Genomic DNA, 7058 nt, shown 5'->3' on the forward strand with positions numbered 1-7058 from the left:
CTGACACACAGGCGTGGACAGTCACCCGGCTGTCACCCGGGCTACAGCTGAGGATAACACAGCAGTAATGTGGCTCTGTGACATCACAGCTGTGGTAAATTTATGAATTAGGTAATATTACCGGGTTGCAGATTTTCGAGTTTTATGCAGTTTTATGAATTAGCCCCACATTATGTCTAACTTGCGCCTGTCGTTTGGTGCCATAGATAAGAATGGCGTGACGTTTCAAACGGGCTATGCCTCGAAAGTGTGGTAATTTCACATCAATTATTAGAACACAGACAAAGCAACCACAGAAAATGTTGGATTAGCTATTGTTCTGCTCATAGAAATTGTACCGCACTTTGTAGGCATGGCCTTTTTGCTGTGTGATCGCCGTTCTTATCTATGGTGGTTGACTTTGAGGCTGCGGCCTGCGAGACGCCTTGCATGTCCCACCCCCTTTGCAAACAGAAAAGTCTTCAGCCTTGATTTAAAAGAACTGAGAGTTGCAGCAGACCTGCAGTTTTCTGGGAGTTTGTTCCAGATATGTGGAGCATAAAAACTGAACGCTGCTTCTCCATGTTTAGTTTTGACTCTGGGGACAGAAAGAAGACCTGTCCCAGACGACCTGAGAGGTCTGAATGGTTCATAATGTAGCAGAAGATCAGAAATGTATTTTGACCCTAAACCATTCAGTGCTTTATGAACCAACAGTAGTATTTTGAAATCAATTCTTTGACAGACAGGAAGCCAGTGTAAAGACCTCAGAATTGGAGTGATGTGATCCACTTTCTTGGTCTTAGTGAGGATTTGAGCAGCAGCGTTCTGAATCAGCTGCAGCTGTCTGATCGATTTTTGTCTGATCGAGACCTGTAAAGACACTGTTACAGTAGTCGAGTCTACTGAAGATAAATGCATGGACAAGTTTTTCCAAATCCTGCTGAGACATAAGTCCTTTAATCCTTGATATATTCTTAAGGTGATAGGCTGACTTAGTAATTGTCTTAATGTGGCTGTTGAAATTCAGGTCTGAGTCCATGACTACACCAAGATTTCTGGCCTGGTTTGTGGTTTTTAACATTACCGACTGAAGACTTTTAATCGTTCTTCCTTGGCTCCAAAAACAATTACTTCAGTTTTATCTTTGTTTAATTGAAGAAAATTCTGGCACATCCAGTCATTGATTTGTTCAATGCACTTACTCAGCGCTTGTATGGGATTATAGTCCCCTGGTGATATGGTTATGTAAATTTGTGTGTCGTCTGCATAATTATGGTAACATATTTTGTTGTTTTCCATAATCTGAGCCAGTGGAAGCATGTAGATGTTGAATAGAAGAGGCCCCAGAATGGAGCCTTGGGGAACTCCGCATGTCATTTTTGTCCGCTCAGATGTGTAATTACTTATAGACACAAAGTAGTCCCTGTCGTTTTCCAGTCGGTCTAGTAATATGTTGTGGTCGACCGTGTCAAATGCAGCACTGAGATCCAGTATTACTAAGACTGAAATTCTGCCACTGTCTGTGTTTAAGTGGATGTCATTGAATACCTTAACAAGGGCAGTCTCAGTGCTGTGGTGTGGTTGAAATCCTGACTGGAAGACATCAAAACAGTTGTTTAGTGCCAAGAAGTGGTTCAGCTGTTGAAAAACGGCTTTTTCAATGATTTTACATAAAAACGGGAGGTTTGATATGGGCCTATAATTGTTCATTAGTGATGTGTCTAGATTGTTCTTTTTCAAGAGTGGCTTGATGACTGCAGTTTTCAGGGCCTGTGGAAAGATACCTGAGAGAAGCGACATGTTTACAAGGTCTGATGCCATACAATTTGAAACATTTTTGAAAAAGCCTGTTGGCAGAATATCAAGGGAGCAGGAGGAGGATTTCAGATGTTGTATAATGTCCTCCAGGTTTTTATGGTTGATCGGATAAAATTGTGTCATGGTATTTGAATTGATTTTAAGTGGACACAGGGACACATATCCTGTACCTGATGTGGAGGCACTGACTGCTTGTCTAATTTTCTGAATTTTGTCAGTGAAGGAGGCAAATTCATTGCAGGCCCTGGTGGATAGAAGTCCAGAGGCTACTGACACAGGAGGGTTGTTAGCCTGCCGACAGTAGCAAACAAGGCACGTGCATTATTATTATTTTTGGTGATGATGTCAGAGAAAAAGGACCGCCTTGCATTTCTCAGTTGCAAATTATAAATGCGAAGTCTCTCTTTATAGATGTCATAATGAACCTGGAGATTTGTTTTTCGCCACCTGCGTTCCGCCTTTCAACACTCTCTTTTTTCTAGTCTTACCAGTGTGGCATTTCTCCATGGAGATCTTTTCTTACCAGAGACAACCTTCACCTTAGTGGGTGCAATGGCATCAATAACATTTGTAATTTTAGAATTGAAATTATCTACAAGCTCATTGACTGAGACCCAAGAGAGGGCGGGTGTGGAAGAGAAAGCCTGAATAAATAATTCACTGGTGTTTTCAGTGATATACCGTTTTGTGATTGCCTCTGTTTGAACATTTGTGTGCACGGAGATAGTAATCTCAAAGAAAACACAGGAATGATCAGAGAGAGCAACAACAGTCACCACAACCTTAGAAATGTTCAGACCCTTGGAGATAATTAAGTCCAGAGTGTGCCCCTTGTTGTGTGTGGGCTCTGTCACATGCTGAGTCAGTCCATAGTTATCAAGTTCTCACAGTTCTTTAGTCCCTTTGTCCTGGGGGTTGTCAACATGGATGTTAAAATCACCAACAATAACTATACAGTCAAAGTCAATACAGATTATAGACAGCAGTTCTGTAAAGTCATCAAAAAAGGTTGCACAGTATTTACGTGGCCTGTAGATATTTAGGAACATAGCGCGAGAAGAGGAATTCAACTGAAGATCCACATATTCAAAAGAGGCAAAATTTGATTGGAGAGGAGGGTGACCTGGATGGGGCCTGGGGGAGTGAAGGAGGTGGATCCTCACAGGCGGTTGCTGGTGAGGGGGGTAGAGACTCTTCCTCTTGGCTCTGATGTCTCTCATGATTAAAGATCTCGTCAGGCGGGGGCCGAGGCGGCTCTCCTTCAAGGTTTCTGCTGCGCTGTGTTATTTCTTCCTCCTGTTTTGATTCCTCTTGTCTCTTGTCCTTGGCAGAGGGAACAGATGGGTGACGCAGGAAGTAAAATAGGTTTGAGGTGAACAATTTTACTCCTGATTTATCCATCTGCCTTAAAAAGATGTCTGCGGTCCCAGAAAAAGTTGAAATTGTCAATAAAATGCACTGAATGGACGGTACATGCAGTTGAAAGCCATGTGTTCAGTGCCAACAATCTGCTGAATCTCTCAACTCCTCTTCTGACTGGCGGTAGAGGGCCACTGATAAACACCTCAGCATTCAGAGAGCTGACTGTGTTCAACAGATCAATAAAGTCTTGTTTCAGCATTTCAGACTGTTGTTTTACAACATCATTAGTCCCTATGTGCACTATGATGGTTTTCACTGTTGGATGTGCAGCCATGATATGTAGGATTCTTTCTGTCATGTCTGAGACCATATCCTTGGGAAAGCAGAGTATTTTGGTGTATTTACTGTGCATGCTTATCACATCTTTCACAGCAAAGTCACCCACAATCAGAGTTTGAGGCCCAGTCGTTAGCTTTCCCTGTAGCCTTTTACTCTCTGATTTACTCTCAGTCCTTACCCTGCTGTGTGAAGATGAGAGTTTATCCAGGTCATCAGACGGAGATCCAGGGTCCTGCAGCAGTGGAGCAAATCTGTTCTCCAGTTGCACACATGGTTGTTGGGGAGGTTTGTTGCTAGTTCTCCCTTTTGCAGCTGTCCACGGCAGTGACCTGCTAAGTACAGGGGTTGAAGAGGCATTCTGTCTGGATGATAATGCAGGCCAGCCAGTCGCATCACAAATCTCAGGGCACTGGGCTCTGCCTGTTACTCGTCTTCCCATTTCCCAGGGAAGTGATTTACTCTTTGGCTTTGCACCAAGAGAGTTCCAGGGAGGACTACCACTTGTAGATTTATTACCCGGTACACAGCCTTCCTCTTTCTGGGTAGTCTTGTTGGTGCTAATTAGCCGTGTGTTAGCATGCTCTTGTCCGCTGTTCTGAGTCCATGGTAAAGTGGTGTCGTTCCCAGCACTGTAATCTTCTGTAGAAGTTTGTGGTAGTCGTCTGTGGAGAAGGGGGGCATCTTGCTGCTAATTAGCTTTAGCTAAGTACCACATATCCAGTCACTGCAGTACAGGCTTGTGCTGTTGGTAGGCCACGCTCACGTAGTACTGAGGAGGTCATAAAAATGTTGAAATATGGCAATAGCCTACTATATCTACAAAGAATTACAGTCCCAGTGATTTATAAGTATCCAGGAGCCGCTGCACATAGTTTGTCACAGAAGAAAAACAAGAATATCAGCAGAAAAATGCAAACAGAAGCGAGAGCAAGCAGCAAAGCGTCTGCACTGTAAGAAAGCAGGAAGCAGGATCCACCGTCCACAAGCTGCGGAGGGAAAAGTACAAAAGGTATTTGAATTAAAGCAAGCTTAGATTCATTCTAACATTAACTTAACCGCTGGGGTGGAAAAGGAGTATTGTTAGCTTTAATATCAGGTTTTCCAACCTCCTTAAAGTCTAAAGGTTAGTTAGGTCTACAGCATATTTATTGAATACTAGCCTGAGAGGCTGACTAATAACCCCTTGAAGGCTGGTTATTCGTCTGTAGATAATTAACCTACATAATACTTGGGGGAACGATTTAATCATATTTGAATATTGGGGGGGATACTTCCCCCTCAATGTGCACTATGGTTAAGGCCCTGGTGTATGCTGAAATTTTCAGGCTGACAGATACACTACTATTGATATCTATTTAAAATATACTATTGATTTCTATTAAAATATATTATTTATTTTTACTCTGGTAGTAGTATATTACTGGAAAAAATTCTGCAGTGGAGTTTTTAAAATTCTGTGATTGTGAATAATTTCTGCAATATTTTGCGGCCATCAAAAAACCCCCAAAAAACAAACAGGTTTAGTCCATATCCAGTTGAAAAAGGGTTCTCAGCGCATCTTCCAGCAAAATGCGGCTGAATCAGGTGCTTCTCAGCTCGAGGACAGCAAACTTCCAGAAAACAAAAAGGACTGGAGCACACTGCTGCCGGCCCCTAAAAAAGGCTTTTCCATCATTATTGATTTCTACTGAAATATACTATTTATTTTTTACTCTCACTACACTAAAAGTTAGTGCTGAAAGCTTTTAGTTAGCTTTAGTTAGTTAAACCATTACCAGGAAGTCTTAATTGTATTGCCCTTTGGGAGGTGACATGATCAAACAAAATGCAAACAATAAGCCTCTTGGTTGGCATAGACCCAAATGATAACAATGAGCTTGGAAGAGGAAGAGATACAATTACAATTACAATTTCCCATTTGGCAGACGGTTTTATCCAAAGCGACGTACACATGAGATTTTAATACAACACAAGCAAGGTTCTAGTCAGGAGAGAACAACAACAGTAAATGTCATAAAGCTAAGTTCTGGTCCAGCAGGACATAGGTGCTACGAGGCAGTACATAGAGGCAATGCATAGAGTGCAAAGAGTGCAGATAAAGAGGTTTTTTTGTTTTTTTTTGGTTACACAGTCCATCAGGTGAGAAGGTGTTCACTAAAGAGCTGGGTCTTTAGCCTTTTCTTAAAGATTGAGAGGGACTCTGTGGATCGAATGGAGTTTGGTAACTCGTTCCACCACAGAGGAACCACAGAAGAGAAGAGTCTGGCTCTTCTCTTCTCTTCTGACTTAGGGCCTTGTTGTGGTGGCAGCACCAGGCGCCGTTCCTTGGCAGAGCGTAGTGGGCGGGAGGGAGCATAGACCTGAATGAGGGAGTTCAGGTAGGTCGGAGCCGTTTCGGTTGCTGCTTTGTAGGTGAGCATCAAGGACTTGAACTTGATGTGGGCAGCAACTGGGAGCCAGTGGAGGGATATGAACAGCGGAGTGACATGTGCTCTTTTGGGCTGGTTGAAGACCAGATGCGCCGCCGCGTTCTGGATCATCTACAGAGGTTTGAGCGTACATGCCAGGAGCCCTAGGAGTTGCAGTAGTCAAGGCGTGATATTATAAGCGCCTGTACTAGGAGTTGTGCTGCATACTCAGACAGGTAGGGTCTGATCTTCCTGATGTTGTACAGGGCAAATCATGCTCCTTAAAGTTTAGTTGGTCATCAATCATGACACCCAAGTTTCTGGCAGACTTTGCGGGAATGAGCTGAGCTGATTCGAGCTGGATACTGATCTGTTGTTGTACAGAGGGACTGGCTGGGATGACAAGGAGCTCAGTCTTTGACAGGTTAAGCTGAAGGTGGCTTTCCTTCATCCATGCCGAGATATCGGCGAGGCATGCCGATATCCGTGCCGAGACTGTGGGGTCATCTGGCGGGAACAATAGGAGGAGCTGGGTATCGTCAGCATATGAATGGTATGAGAAGCAGTATTCAATTTGTACAAAAATTTCAGGGGGGATGGTGGGGTCTTATGAGGACAAACAATTTGATAGTGACGAAGACAGCATAGAGGGTGGGGGACCAGCTGTTTACCATTCTGTTTATATTGTAACAGCACAAAGATAATTCTACACTCAAAAGACACGCATGTTATGGATGTTAGGTATCAGATACTCCTGCCATTGCCCTTAACCAAGGCACTGGCCTCAGAATTGGAGTTGGTCCCTGGGCACTGCATTGTGGCTGCCTACTGTTCTTAAGTAGTTAGGATGGGTCAAAGACAGAGGACAACTTAACGTAACTTAATGTTATTGCTCTATGCTATTACAGGATGCTTCACATTAATTAATCCTGTAATGTACTGTGCATATCACTATACAGTTGTTAACCCATGAATGTTAAATTGATAAAATTAAAGATTTTATAACGTAGCCTACCTCTGTATGTTTAAATGGAATTCTTTTATATACTTATTATAATTTGATGGAAGGTTTCCATCACACTGAGCACTAACAGCTGCAAACATTAAACAAACAAAAAAAAAAAAAAAAGGCAGTAGTGAAGCCATGGG

The sequence above is a fragment of the Centroberyx affinis genome, unplaced genomic scaffold (genome assembly GCF_046629955.1).
Source record: "Centroberyx affinis isolate AG114_WGS23_722 - 3 ecotype Tasmania unplaced genomic scaffold, CSIRO-AGI_Caff_v1 ptg001793l_1, whole genome shotgun sequence".
Taxonomy (NCBI): domain Eukaryota; kingdom Metazoa; phylum Chordata; class Actinopteri; order Beryciformes; family Berycidae; genus Centroberyx; species Centroberyx affinis.